Source organism: Pleurodeles waltl, chromosome 6 (genome assembly GCF_031143425.1).
Source record: "Pleurodeles waltl isolate 20211129_DDA chromosome 6, aPleWal1.hap1.20221129, whole genome shotgun sequence".
In the NCBI taxonomy this organism is placed as follows: domain Eukaryota; kingdom Metazoa; phylum Chordata; class Amphibia; order Caudata; family Salamandridae; genus Pleurodeles; species Pleurodeles waltl.
The window spans coordinates 831,609,712-831,625,388 of NC_090445.1; the positions used below are offsets into that span (position 1 = coordinate 831,609,712).

Consider the following 15,677-nt stretch of genomic DNA (forward strand, 5'->3'; position numbering starts at 1 on the left):
GCACTGTAAGACTAGCAGTATGCAAAATCTAAGCTGTATGTAGCTGGACATATTTATACTTTTGCAGTACATTAAATTATAACTTTTTAATTGTAGCTGTCTGAATTTTCCACTAAAGTGTATTTGTATATTTTTTGCAGATGTTTCTTAAAGTACCACCCAAATATTTTTTCTGATCGTTCTAAACATTAGTGCACTATATACATCTAAAGTAACCTAATTATTATACGTCTGGTCTCTTTTAAAAAAAAAAAAAAACAGATCAAACAAAATGTTGACTGAAAAGTAAGATTTGTAATTCATTCCTAAGGCAGAAGTTGGAGGAGGTTTGCCCCGCTTAAGTGGGCAAGCAATTCCAAAGTGAGGAAGTGAAAACAGAAAACTAGCAAACACATTTGGCCCACTGAAATTTACAGTGTAGCTAGCATCTGATTTGATAAACTGAGGCCTTTTAAGAACTGACTAAATCAGATGATCGGAGATGTGGTTAGATACACAACTAGCAGTGAAGCAGTAAATGAAGCATGGGATCTAAAAAGATTAAGGCGCTGACAGCGGGCCAAAATCAGGGGAGAGTATGACAAGAAAGGCATGTTGGTTTTGAATAGGTTGTAGGAGTGGTATGAGAGAGTGCTTAATTCTCAGGTGGTTACTGTTGCAGCAGTCCAGTGCAGATTAAACCTCCATCTGTGACTGGAAGGTCATCTTCAACCAGGCTTTGTATCAAAGTTAAGGACGGGGTGACAGATGCCTCCTGGGACTCCAGTTGAACAGTAGAGTTAATTTTAACTGTTAGGCTTTTTACTGTACTGGGTGTCAAAATTACGAACCCAAAAGAAACAAAGACTGGTCTTCCACATGTGACCGAGTTCTATTTTTTTTTTATATGAGCTTCGGCCAATGAAGCCCCATCCATTGTTGGACTTCTAATAAGCTGTTTCTTCGAGAACAATCATCTCGGGTACAGCTTTCAATCTGAATAATAATTAGCATCAGTGTGTGTGCATACTTGCAGTCCACAAACACAAATTAGAGTGTCAAGAAGTCTGTCAAGTATTAAATAATACTGGAGAGCTCAGCCCCTGGGGAACATGTAAATGGACTTGTAGGCAGATGAAATGCCTTTGCCTCTCTTCAGTTCCACTGTTGCTCATTTAATTTCACTTAAGACAATGGTTAGCAGTATCAAACTCCGATGATAGGTGTAGTAAAGTATTTGAAAAGTGATAGATGGAATGGTTAGTGGGACAGGTATACCCAGACATGGGCCTTGTGCATACTGTGTCACTAGAACCCAGCTATATCTGGTTGATAAGCCCATAGCAAGGGCGAAACTGGTCCTGGGTTGCTTGTGTTCCGGTACAGGGAGGCATGATTACATATAGCTGAGTCCAGTCTGAAGTGGAATGGTGTGCAGAATAACAATGGACTGGGATGCGCCCTTAGTAATTACTGGTGGCTGAGATCAATTCAAGCATTCCATCCATTACTTTTTCTATACTGTGATAGGTGCATTAAGTCAGGGCATTGATACTTTTGACATCAGCAGCTAAACACATCATCTAGTGCAATAACACCCGTTTCTGTGCCTCTGTTAGGTTGGAAACCCTGATGCAGATGAAGGATGAAATGTAATTGTCCTGTAGTTTGCAGTGAACTTAGAATCTAGACCTGCATTCTTCAAAAGAGGGAACAGGCTTCCTTCTTTGAAAAGAAGCAACACTATGATGGAAGAACAAGGATTAGTTCAAGATATCCCATGCGGACTCTGTAAAATAATTTTGTACAGCGGTAGAATACGGACTCGTTCAAGGCCAGAGCAATAGCCAAATCTACTATGAATCAATATCTAAAGACGGCTGGGTAAACATTAAAGCCCACAATCTACCCAGAATGAGGAAAGTACTTCATCTGGTCAAGGCGGTATAGCAGCGGTAGTGTTTTCCGCAGCAATATTGCCTCTAATTTCATTAAGAGGTAAAGAAATTCAGCCATATTGCCACAAAAAAGGAGATTGGAAAGTATGATCAGCATCTGTTAATTCATTATTAATCTTAAATATTTTCTTTGGCTTCTTACTGGCTGTTAAAATTCTAGACTACAAAATTTGACGAGCCTGCCAAATTAAGTTTTCTGTAACCAAACAAGAATGTTAGAACCGTCAGGCATAAGCAATTTAATAGGGTCAAAGGTTTGAGACACAAGAGAAACTACAGTTCATTCATCCCACAAATAACTGTAGTCTCTGTTGTGTACTTGAGGGGCATGATTTTCTGTACCCAGATGTATTGCGTGGCTGCACATAATCTAACATTGAATCTGTTTCATAGCATGTCAGTGCCAGGCAAGAGTCAGTTAAGGGGAACATAAGTGCATGAAGATGAGATTTCTTTGGGGCTATTGCCATGGGAGTCACCCTCAGGATCATCTCACAGTTGTAGTAAAGCGGATGTGTTAGAGTCGTGCGTCTCTGGAGTCTGAGGATTCCTGCCATGGCAACCTTATTTCATATTTCCTTGGGCACCTGCTTGCTGTGTATATGTTTTTTCACGTCCTGTGTCTATCCCTGGAGGGATGGCGCACCTTGAGACCGCCACCCATTTGCTATATAGTTTTTAGCAATCATACCGCCCATTCATAAGAGTTTATATCCAGCTCTGCGGCCCCCTCATTCTTCCAACATGCCCAAAAAGGCCATTTTAGGTGTAAGGGACAAGGGTTCATAGTAGGGCAGGAGCAAGTCATATTGTTGTAATTGCTCTTCTATTTTATTTTTGTTCCCTCCCTTTTTCCCGAAATGTGCTAGTTTAGTATGTTAAAGTCAAGAGACAGCTGGAACTGCTGAAGTTACCGGAGAAGAGCTAGGAAGGGCAGTTAAATACGTCCTTTCTTCATCCTCTCTTCATAGAGGGCAGATTATGCTGCCAGGCATTGCAACTCTTTCATCAGAGGCCAGCTTCATGTCAGCGTAGGGTGAGGCTCAACTTGCCGATGTTTCAGAGCCATCACCATATCTCCTACTCAGGGTGTGAACCCTGCATGTTAGCACACTGCCTTTTACTCGAGGGCTTCTGATAACTTGAGATGGCATGTCTCTGTTCGATATTGTACTGAGACATTGTGTGAGGAGCAGATTCTGCTTACTCTGAGATATGACTTCTTCCTCCTCAGAGTACCACTCTGCTCTTCCATAAGCTGTTGATAGTTGTCAGATCTTCCACGCTCCTGTGGAAGGATCGGATCCTGCAGTCACGGTGTATGCCACCTTCTTCTTGTGTTCCGTCTTTTGGACCACAGCTCCGCCACACTCTACATGCTGCCACCTCTTTCTTCAGAAAAGCACTTATAGAGAATGAAACCATTGTTAGCAAAGCATTCTCTACCTTTCTGGATACTGCCCAAGGAGGACTACACTGACTATACCAGCAGATATGCTACAGAATGCTCCAGTTTTTACTTTAAGCGCAATATGGGGATGCGTTCTGACATATGTGCCACTTCATATGGTGAGATACAAGTGGGTGGTACCCCTTCTTACATTAGTTTGAAGTATAAGCACCACAATTGGAATGTATTTTGGCTGAATTTGTGCTATGGTCGTAATACATGATATTAGTTTCAAGTTTTTCACTTATTCAGTATGTTACCATTCACTTTTATAGTTGTGTGAAAAGATTATACAGTTATTTCTTATGCAGCATTATGACTTTTTCAGGTGTGGTGTTTTCTAGCTCAGTTTCAGTAGTTCTCTGTTTAACATTATGGTACATCATATGGATTTCACCACTAATGAAATCTTCTCTATCTTGATATTCTTTGGTTCACTAATTTGCATTGTCTCAGGCTCAAGCTCCTGATTGTCCTTATTGTTCAACTGAATCTGTCTCAACATTTGTTTCATTTGAGGAGATGTTAGAAGGTTGCATTGGGCACATTGTTATTTTTTTATAGTTCACGCTTTAGTGACATGGTTATAAGGATCTTTTAAGTTACATTTTTCAAACCCCCTTTTGCAACATTAGGTGGTCCTAAATCCAAATAATCTGTTTTATGGTGTGTAATTCTGTTACATTGATTGTTATGAACACTGTTGTGTCTTGCGTCGATCATCTTTGAATCTAGTTGTCGCTCATTCTTGCATAAGCTCTTATTAGTTTTGTTAGCATTTAATATGTCCTTTATTGCAAAGATGTATTTCTGATTTTTGTTCCTGTGTGACATATTCAAAATAATAGTGCATTTTTTAGTTTGTCTTTTTTCAATACTTTCCTTAGTTTTTTACAGTTTTTTTTCTCATAGAGCACCTTTTCAAATGGCCATTCCTTTTATAAAGGAGGATTCTCAGTAGTGTTTTGCTGTTCTGTAATATGTAGAAAAGATTAATCATTTTTGTGATCCACTAGCTATTCTGATACCCTCCCTTCGTAGTTCAACAGCTTTAAACATCTGGGTTATAGCTGATTATTGGGTTGCATTTTGTCTACTTCTATAGACGTTTGTCCAAATATACTACTTATCATGTCTTATTTTGTTCTTTTTAGGTTGTACCATGCTGCTGTCATTGAGTGTAATATAGTTGGCAGAGTCCCCAGTTTGTCAGTGATTTCCCCGCAAAGCACATTTTTTCCTCTGGAATTGCCTTACTACCATATAATGGTGTTACTTTTGTGTCATTTTCTTTTGGTTGCATTGCAATATTTATATGTGTCTCCATTTTAAAACTAAGACCATGTACTGTGGCTGTTAGAGAGCAGTCACTGAGTCAGGAGTTACTTTCAGTGTACCTTTTATATCTGGCTCATCTGGTTGACCTTCACAATATTGGGTTGTATCCCTGTAGAATCCCAGCAAAGAGTATCTGAGAAGCTTCAGTCAATGTTGATCAAATTGTGTCCTGCCTTGTTTGTCTCACCATTTTCTTTAAAATCTTCCACCGAGACAAGGTCCATTGAGTTATCCAGAGCTTCCAGGGTTGACGTGGTGCTCTGTCGTACTGTAAACTTCTCCAATGGTTCCACAGTATTAGTTATTTGTCTCACATGGAGCTGCTATTTTCAATCTCACAGGTACTTCCCATAGTCCTATTAAAAATCTATCCTGTTATCTGCCCTAATCCGGGGTCAGGTATGGTTAAGTTCCTTACCTTTGTTTGCTGAAGCATGATCTAGCGCACCTCAACAGGCTCTATGTTGACAGTTGGTTTATAGGTGTTTGATTTGCTTGTCAATAAGTTGACTGCTTTTGGATGAGCTAATGCTTCTACCGTGATTCTTCACACTTCCCTGACTTGTGTCCTAGGTCATTCAGTTATTAGTGGCGAGGATGGCATGATGTGATAATGATGGTCAAAGTGATGGTAGGCCTCGCTCAGTGCTTTGCTGATGCTTCAGGAGATTCTGTATGCAGAATACAACTGCACTCCAAAACTACTTACCTGATTAAGTTGATTTGTATCCATCATCCTTTATCTCTTTTTTTGTGTGCAGATATGATGCAGTGATGGAAAAAAAAAACTTTCTCAAGGTGTTCTTTTGCTGTGACATAAATGATTTAATCGTGGTCATTTTGGAAATGTTAAAACTCGTTCCTTTGTGTTGCTGTCTATGGTTTAAGTGCCTGAATTAGATTTTGCTTTCTGTAACCTTATTCTGTGTAGAGCCTGTTGGAGTTCCTTTTGCTTGGTATATTCCTTTTTTTGTCATATTGTGTTTATTGACATTTTTTAAAGGCACACTTTTAATGATAACGCCAGACAGATAGGTCATTAAGCAATCTGAATAGCAATTAGTCACTACCGTTTCAAAAGAATTAGTCAGACACACTGCATACCTCATATGTAACGTGATGTCAACAAAAGAAAGATGATTGTTTCTTCTAGCTGCAAATAAGAGCATATACAGTTTCTTTTACATTTCTCATTGATCAGGAGTGCCTCAAGTAAATCAAAGAACAAACATACAAAAACATGTATAACTTTCAAAACCTAAAGTATGATTGTCAAGTGGAGCAGAAGTGGGCAGAGGTGGGTTACGGCCCATTGTAGGAAGCAGTGGAGAAATGTCATAGTTATGTTACAAAGCAAGGAGGTAAGCGGCATTGTCATGTTTGGAAAAGGTGCTGTGCTCGTATGCGAGTAGGGCATGAGAAAAGCAGCAATCCTTGTGAAAGAAAGTGGTCAACTGGGCCCCAAATAAAATCAAAGCCCTTCCCGGCATCCTCCATAATATGTCATGCGATCCATCATCAGAGCTTGCCATAGGCGGGCATGCCATTGGGCCATAGAAGGATCCTCCGGTTTCTTCCAGGCCACGGCTAATGCCATTTTGGCTGCCCCTAAACACAACCACATAATAGATCGGTCACCCATTGTTTGGTATTTAAGGGTTGGAGAGCGGAGTATCAGAAGTTCCAGTTCAGGAGTGCATGGCACTGGATATCCCAAAATGTCCTTGATTTGGGCTCCGATTTCTGTCCAATACGGTTGGATAGTTGGGCAGTCCCACCATATGTGTTGGAAATCCTCTAAGAGGCTGCAGCCCCTCCAACAGTGGTCTGAGGTATTCGGGAAAATCTTTTGAAGTTTTGCAGGGTGTAGGTAACAATCATAAAGCACTTTGTAATGTGCCTACTGAGCAGTTGGACTTTGTTCTATCTGTCCACAACGTTTGCCATTGCTTATCGGTGATTGGTTTTCCTAAAGTGTGTTCCCAGAATGTAACATAATGGGGCAAGGGGTGTGTGTGTGGTGGATTGCAAAAGTGAATAGAGAAAGGAAATGGATCCTCGAGTGCCCCTGCTCTTTTCAGGAATTGCTCTATGGAGAGAAGCTCCCTAGTGGCGGCCTCTCGCTTTGGCGGGGTAAGAACCCAATGTTTCAGTTGAGTATAGTGGTAGATCTCAGAGATAGACAATTGAAAATTGTGGCAGCAGTTTATAAAAGTCAGGATATCCTCGCTGTGAAACAAGTCAGAGATAGTAAGACATCCACCCTCCCTCCGTCTATCAAAGGGGCCTTGGTGTAGTGCTGGTTGAAATGCCTCATTATAGTTGATAGGCATATAGGGAGATGGGAATGTCAGCAGGCCATTCGTGCGGATTACCTTGTCCCATACTTTCAGCGTGGTAGCCGTCAGACTACTTAAATATGTGATTACGTTTGAGCTTCCACAAAACAACCCAGATTTTCCTCCCTGCCACTGCTCTATCCATGTGTAGCCATTGTTTCTCGGAAGCTTTAAGGGACCATTCTGTTACGATTCTTAATTGAGATGCTCTGTAATAGTTTGCAGAGCCAATTTGCCAGCCTCTCTCAGCGTGTCAATAACGGGTGCGATAGGCGGGGTCTACGTCCCTGCCATATGAAATTCGGCACCATGGTACGTATGGTTTGAAAAAAGCCCCTCTCTAATTCAATAGGGAGCCCTTGGAAGAGGTGTAAAATGCGAGGTAATACGATAATTTTGACTGCATGACTGCTTCCTACCCATGTCAATTACAGTGGGTCACAATGCTTAAAATCTGCTTTTCATTGTCGTAGTAAGAGGGGATAATTTGGTTTATATAAATCTGAGATTCTAGGGGTGATCATTGTACCGAGATATGGGATTTCCCTTTCCACGCTTTGGTTAGGTTGTCTCCACTCGTGGGACAGTAAGATTGAGTAAGAAGGATTTACTAAGGTTATCCCTGAACACCGCCACTGATTCAAAAAGTTGAAGTTCAGTTCACAAGGCTTGGAGCAATGTTTTAGGAGCAGTGAGAGATAATAGAATATCATCAAATAAAGAAATCTTGTGTTCAACGGAGCTAAAGGGGACACCGCAAATGGCTCAGTGCTCAAGACAAACAATATAGGGGATAGAGGACATCCTTGTCTAGTACAGCGGGAGAGTTCAAAAAGTTCTGAAACCACCTAATTCACTAGTATTCGGGATCTGGAGGAAATGTAATTAGCTGTATCAATCTGATAATACGTTCGTCAAATCCAAACGTATGTAATGTCTGTAAAAGAAAACTCCAGTCAACTTGGTCGAAGGCCTTTTCGATGTCCAGCAGCAGGAGAATTGTTGAAATATTCTTTTTGTTAGCCTTCATAATTAGGTGTTTCACCCGTCTCCGATTATCATTGGTCTGCCTTCCTTTAATAAAACCAGATTTATCCAGATGTGTTAGTTCTGGCATGAGATCTTCTAGTCTAGTGGCCAATATTTTTGTATAAAATTTAGCTTCGACATTAAGTAAGGTGATTGGCCTAAAGGAAGCACAGAGTTGCTGTTTTTTCTCAGGTTCTGGGAGAATGGAGATTATAGCTTGGTAGGAGTCACTGCATGGGAGTCAGCCTTATAATTATATAATTCCGTCAGGTGAGGGATACTGAAAGTCATGTAAAAATGTACATTGTCTGTCTGCACCCGGGGATGTTCGAGAGTATTTATTGCATTTGTACCTCCTCTCTAGTTATAGGACCATTTAAGGTGTTGTGGAAGGCTGAAGGGACCTGAGGCAAGGTTGTGGCCTCTAGATAGGCCAGTTGGGCATCTGCATCCATGGGATCAGCAGTATACAATTGTTTATAAAATTGTTTGAGCGCCTCCACCTTTTTCTCTTCAGTGTGGTGAACAGCCCCAGAGTCCTCTCTAATGTAGTTTACATACGCTTTCTCCTGTTTAACCCTCAGTTGTCTCGCTAGATGTGTATCTATTTTGCTACCCTGGTCGTATGTGTTTTCTTTTAGGCGAAGATGTGTTCATTCTGCTCTTTTGGAGTGTATAACTCTAAGTTTGTCTCTCAATGCCGTAACCTTCCTCTGAAGAGGAATCGAGGGCGTCTCTTTATGCTCTCTTTCTGCTTGAATCCATTCCACTTCTAATGCTAGACATTCTTTGGTCCTTTGTTGGAGCAAAGTAGACATCCAAGATAAAAAATTTACCCTAGATCACTGCTTTAAATGCATCCCAGTTTGTAGAGTGGGATGTATCTTGAGTGTTATTCAATTGAAAATATTCCTGAATCGTTTTATGGATTTCATCCCGAAAGAGATGGTCTTGGGTCAGTATAGCTGGGAAATGCCACCGGTGAGCTTTCGGGGTCGAAGGGTGCCGGTCCATCACCACATCCACCGGGGCTTGGTCCGATATTGCTATGGGGTGAATATTAGCCTGCATTATAGAGTATTGTAAGTGTTGGCTAAAGAAGACATGGTCTATTCTAGAGTAGGTTTGATGCGAGTGGGAGCAAAAGGTGTAGTCCAGTGTAGTGGGATGAAATTCCCTCCAGGCATCCAGCAAACCCAACTGATGGAGAGTCAATTTATTTCTTTTTGGGAATGTACCGGCTTGTGTCCTGTTGGTGAGTTCTATCAATGGTGGTATCCCATACTATATTAAAGTCTTCCATCTGAATGATGTCCCCTTCTGTAAATACCCCCAGTAAGGAGAGGAGATAAAAGAAAGTCTGATTGGCCCATGTTTGATGCATAAAGCGTTACAGTGGTGCGTACTCGGCCCTCCAACCTCCCCTTGACCATCATTATCCGCCCATTCTTTTCAGATTTGCTGCCCATGACCTGAAATTTCAATGAAGTGTAAAATAGAAGTGCTACCCTGTTGTGTTTAGTGGTGGCTGATGATTTATAGATTTAGGGATACATTTTATGTCACAGTCTATGTTCCTCGCTATGTTTCAAGTGAGTTTCCTGGAGAGATACAATATCCAGGCACCTATCGAGAATATATTTCTATACCTGGTGACGCTTCATGGGGGAATTTAAGCCCTTTACGTTCCAAGTTAAAATATTAAGAACCATTTGGGAGTATGTGATGAAAGGACACAAAATGTCTCTCCCCCCCCCCCCCCCCCCCCCAGATCCCAATGGACCACTTAGACCCTGCCCATTGTTTCCTAGTGTCTCCCCGCTCCACCCCCTGTCACCCTGCCCCTCCACCCCTCCCGCCGCATGTAAACACTTGACCATCCATCCAACAGTACAGAACAGAAAAAAAAGAACCAACCAAAGTTTAGGTGAATGAACCCCTCACGGACTATTAAGTCCATTGAAACAACAAACAAAATGGGCGTATTGGCACATATCCACCACTACATCCCACAGATGATGTAATCTTAACATACAGTAGTATCCGAGACTATGGTAAGGCTAAGTCCTCTTAGGTGCCGCCACAGTCAATCACCACAGAGCAGAGTCCCACATAAGGTTGCCCTCTTCAAAATATGTGCCACGCAGAGAAGAGACTAAGTTAACCTCAAAGCATTTGCCTAGAGGAAGGAAGAAACACAGCCTCCACAATCTGTAACCCTTACATGCTTACAGTGTCAGAGGTGTGTTTAGCAAATCTAAACATCAGGAAGTCCCAGGAACAGTATATCTCTTGTTGTCTCGTCTTCCCCTCTGCTGAACATGCCATTCTCCTGCTGAGGCTTTGGCTGCATGTACCGGTGGGGACCCTTCAGTACTATCACTTGTCTCTGGGAGTGTCGTTTGGGAAAGACCGAATAGTGAAGCTGCTTCCTCAAAAGATGTGCAATGATGTTGCTTGTTATGAATTTCGAAGGCAATACCAAAAGGATAGGTCCAGCGGTATTTGACTCTGTCTTTATTGAGTGCTGCGTCACCGTCTTGAACTGCATGCGTCGTGCTAAAGTAGCGGGGCCAATATCTTTATGAAGGGAGAATGTCACCCCTTGAAAGGTTACTGTTTCCTTCGTTTGCGCCGCTTGGAGAATTCGTTCCTTGAGTTTAAAGGAGTGCAACTTCGCAAGTATATCCCTTGGTCTCATTGCTTTCTCGAAGGATTGAGGGCCAACCCTTTGCACCCTTTCCAGCTGCACCTCCTGGTGTCCTTCGTCTAAGATTACTTAGAATAAGCTGACAACAGATGCCTCCAGATTAGGTCTCCCGACTTCCTCCTCCAAGCCTTTCAATCAAATGTTCTCCCTCTGAGATCTATTTTCCAAATCTTCGCATTTGAGTAGAGCCATCTGCAGTTGCAAATGGAGGTGGTCCAAGGCCCCGCTCTGTGTTGAGAGCCATACCTGCGTCTAGGATCTCCGACAGTTGCCCTTGCTATCGTTGTAGGGAAATAATTAGACATTCGATTACTGTTGTTCTTTTTTTGGTGGCATATAGGTTGCTATATCCTCGGCATGGGAGAGGTCATGCAAGAGTATGTGAGGTATGGCTATCACCCGGACGGTCTGCTGTGTTATAGATGGTCATGTAGCCTGCGGTATGCCTTTAAGATAAACATTGCTGAGTCTGTCTCTCGCCGTCCACCCCCTCAGACACTGTCTTCTCCAGCAGGAGCTAGGGGCGCATCTCTTTTACCTCAGGCGCTGACTTTCCCCTATGCATGGGGTTCCCCTCCCAGTTTTCCTGATCAACACTGGAGCCTCCCAAATCCAATTAGCAGTGTGGTGAATAGAGGGTACCCAGCACCTAGAATGCTCTGTGATGATTCATAGCAGACGCCATGTCGAAGTCAGGCATGGCTACTCTGCACTCCGTTCCAGCCCAGCTGACACCATCCCCGCTGCTAGTGTCCCGTACCTGTCTCCTCTCAGCCCTTCAACAAACCTTTGCTCTGTAGCACACATCCCAGGCCTCCACTCGAGGCATACAGCCGTCGCCTCTCCCCAGACACCCGGAACAAGGAGCAGACAGGACGGAGCTTCTCTCCACAGCTCAACAACTCTGGTACTATTTCTCCACCTTGCGCCGGCTTCCAGCTGATGCCTCTATGCCTTTCCTGTTGCTTGTTTTACTCGGATGAAACCGTGGCCGACTCAGCGCTTGCGGAGCGTCCCGACCCTCTTTGCTGCCATGTTGAGGTAGGCTGCTTGAACTGTGCTGTGCATTTCAGGGTAAAGTCACCAGCGTAGAAGCTCAAACACCAACTGTAGTGTTTCACTTTCTTGCCCTCATCTTTCAACCAGTGCCAAAACAAGCTGATGACCTCGGATTTGCTGATTTCTGTAGGGTAGTTGATGGAGCCACTGTGGATCAAGTCCACATGACCATGACGGCTGGCCACGCCCGCGGTATTTCCTTTTGTTGTGGTATTTTGTTTTTTAATCTTTAGGTGTTGGCTTTGCCCAGTTCAGACACACAGTACTTTATGCCCTTTTGATAAGCTCTTTGTGTACTCTGCAATTCCCATTAAAGAGTAACGATTTTAGAACTTGTATTATAGCATAGGACCTATAAGTGGGCCACTTGACACGCATTTCAGGCGACAGCAATTTAATTCAGAGCACAATAAACAAATACTTTGTGTGTTCATTTACAGTGGGCTGTAGTAGTAAGCAGCTTCAAGCAATATATGTTTATTGCATCACAATTGGAAATCTATAGTATTCAGTTCCTTAATATAGGAATTCCCACTGTCTTAAGTTCACTTCAGTGTGCAGTTCACTTAAACTTAGATGCACACCATTGCACACTAACATGGGTATATGGTTTGTTTGGCACTTCAGTTGGACGGATACTTGCACTTTGGTGGTTTCAAAGTATATTACTAGAGCCTGGGATGTATACAAATAAACTCAAACAGTGCCACCACTTTCCTCCTGCTGCTTTCAAAGTCTGTGTGTGACTTTATCAATACCTAAAATGAAATCCAGGAGGACCCAGTAGAACTCTAAAAAACATAATATTTGCAACAGCAGGAAACAAAACGGTCATGAGGGGTGCCGTCTGACCTCTTTGGCGCACACTCACACACACACAGGCACACACAGACACACTCCTCTTGCTTTTCACACAGATTCCTCCTGTTCGCCTCTTTGATTTTTTTGTTAGTTATAATACTTCTACAAGGTCCCTGTCCCAAGACTCCAGTTTCTCAGGATTTTGACTATTTTAAGAGCAGGGAGGCCTAACGGCCTCCTGAGCAATCAAATATGGTGAGCCCTTCTAGGCTGCTCGCCCAACTATGGCTTGGGCTTAGCTAGCAAATTTAGACTGTGATACACCTGCACTCCCAGCTCCTTGACAGTGCGACACAGATGAGCCAACCGGAAGGTCGATGCACATATGGATGATTGTGTTTGTATTAAAAAATTTTGTTTGATGAGTGATTCTAAAGATCCTGAGGCCTACAGAGGATCTCAGTAGGGAACTATTTTTAAGGAAAAGTAACTTTTCATTCTCACCCTGCCACTTCAAGATTTCTGAGGCCTGGTGGGTTGTCCCATTTAATTACCAAAATGTGAATAATCTCTATTAGGTTGGTTTCTTTCAGCAGACATGAGGCCAAGCTAAGATAAGAGATATGCCAAATCGTTTTGGAATAAAAGTTGTTGAAGCTCTCCAGTCTTTCAAAACTGATTCTTTGAGTGGTAGAACAGTATTATCCTACTCTGAAAGATGGCCTTTCGCTTTTTGTAGGTAAAGAATGCGTGTTTAGGCCACATATTTCTTTATTCTCTCTCTTTTTGACAATTCCATTCAATGACCTGTGACAAAAGAAGCCATTTCAGTTCCACTGCAGAGATCTGCAACCACCCCCTATCCCCCTACCCCAAAACCACAAAAAAAAATCTAAATTAGGTCTTAAACCAGTTCGATCAAAAGCAGTCAGAGATAATGGGAAATGGTGTAGAAATACCAGGTGTGAGGCATTGTGGTTTTGGGAGAGTGTTCAAGGGAATATTTCTTCCCCTGTGCCCTGTTCCTTCCCTCTTAACCCTTGCACAGCCTCTACTTGAACAACAAAAAATGTTATGGTATTATTGTTCTGCTGCTAGTAAATGAGTGGCTGTTGGATAGAAACAATGTATTGTTCTGAAGGCTTGTGTATCCTTCTCCTTCACCACCTACCTTTGCCCCACAAGGCTGTAATGCCCATGAATCTTGAAGTATGAATAATGCTCGGTGCAGGGAGACTCTTGCCAGTCATTACTGAAAATTAAGCCAAACTTTGGTGGGTGTGCTATTTCAGTAGTGGTGGCCACCCAGTAAGATCTTTGTCACAGATGATTGTGAAAGGCCCAGACTTCGCATTTAAGTTCTTTAGGCAGTGGTTAAAATGTGAGGCATGTTTAAACAGGCCAAATTTGTCTTCCTCCAAGTCTCCTAAAATTAATGGTAATACACACACACTTAGGTGATGCCCCTGGCAAGTGAGTTGTGATCTAGATCTCCTGCATGTCTCCATGCCACCACTTGGCTGCTTGCCAGTCAAACTGAATATCCTCATAAAGGTTAAGGACAAAATGTACACCACAACCCAGCTTCATGGGAGGTCAGTATCCTGACTTTCTGGGTGTTTGGTCATCTCATCTTACCAGAACACTATATGTAGTTCTTGTTAGAACAATCAACTTTGACAAAACCTGTCCCATAAATGGGAAATGTATGTAGTCTGGATGAAGAGCAATTTCCTCCATTCTGTAGTTTCTAGGCCACAATACAGTCACGATTTGGCAGAATCTGAGCTGGTGTACTACTTTTGAAGGTTGATCAGTCCTTGATTGGTAAAGGTAGAAAGTGAAAATTGCTAATCTTTGATCAGAACGACCCATGTTGTAGCACGGAAACTGCTGCCTTTCACATCATAGATGAAGTCTCTTAACCACCGATTAAGATGACTCCTGCCTTCTAATGTTGCTGGACCTCTCAGGTGCTTTGAACACTGTCAACCATCCCACCTCCATATGCCCTTAACAGGTTCTTCTCTTACCTTTCCACCAACACCAGTTTGTTCACATTGGGATGTCCAAGAGAAAAGTGTATACCTTTAGTGGCCCCAGTACCAGATTAGAGAACAACATGAGGAACCAACTTCAAGATAATAGTTGCTTGGTTTTTGTTAAAATTGCATTTAATCTATAAAAGATTGTAAATGCTAGGAAAGCTGTTACCTGTAACATTGGTTCGCTAGCAGTGATATCTTTCATAGTTGCATGCAATGTACCCAGGTTCTTTAGTCTGCCAAGCCCATCTTTAGAGAAGGCAACACCCATCTTGAGAGCAAGGATTAGGCAGTCATTAGCAATTTGCCTGACCGTCATTAAAAATAAAGTTGTATACAGTTTAATAAACTATTCATGCCATGCATATACCTATAGTAAATCATTTCCTGTTGTCAACCTTGGAATTTACAAATGTATTTGTATCTCTGAAATATATCTAAAATGAAGAGCCACGGTCACAAAATCACTTATTTATCCTCCTCATAATATGCTTGTTCTGATAATCTTTAATCCCCACCTCCCCAGATAGTCCTCCATGTCTGTCTGCTTTGGGGTGCAGAAAATATTTCAGGTATGACAGCTTGTGGGACGTAAAGGGGTATATGTTGTGCTGCACATGTGCCCAGCTTCCAAATCTTGTGCCTGGGTATGTATGCTGTGCTGTGGTGCAAGCCCTCAGGCTTGGGACATTGTTAGAGTCTGTAGAAAGAAACTGGGATTACCATTAAAAGAGTGAGTATATTTTTGGGCATTTTCACCTGCATCCAGTGTCTTGAATTATACTGATCTAGCAGCTGTTTATCAAAAGGAACTCAATATGTTACTCTTGGAAATTCTCCTTTTCACATGAGAGGTAGATGGTTGGGTTAGTAATTTGGATAAATTAGGTGGGATGTTCTAGTTTTCCTCTGGCAAACATGGGTGATTAACCATGACATATTGTCCAGTAAGTGAGCATATGCTTATGC

At 42.2% G+C, this 15,677-nt stretch overlaps 1 protein-coding gene across 1 annotated transcript in view; it reads left to right on the top strand.

The window, feature by feature from the left end:
- The window catches only part of SLF2 (SMC5-SMC6 complex localization factor 2), a 393,983-nt gene that overhangs the window by 124,214 nt on the left and 254,092 nt on the right, over window positions 1-15,677 (top strand). The window lies entirely within an intron of this gene.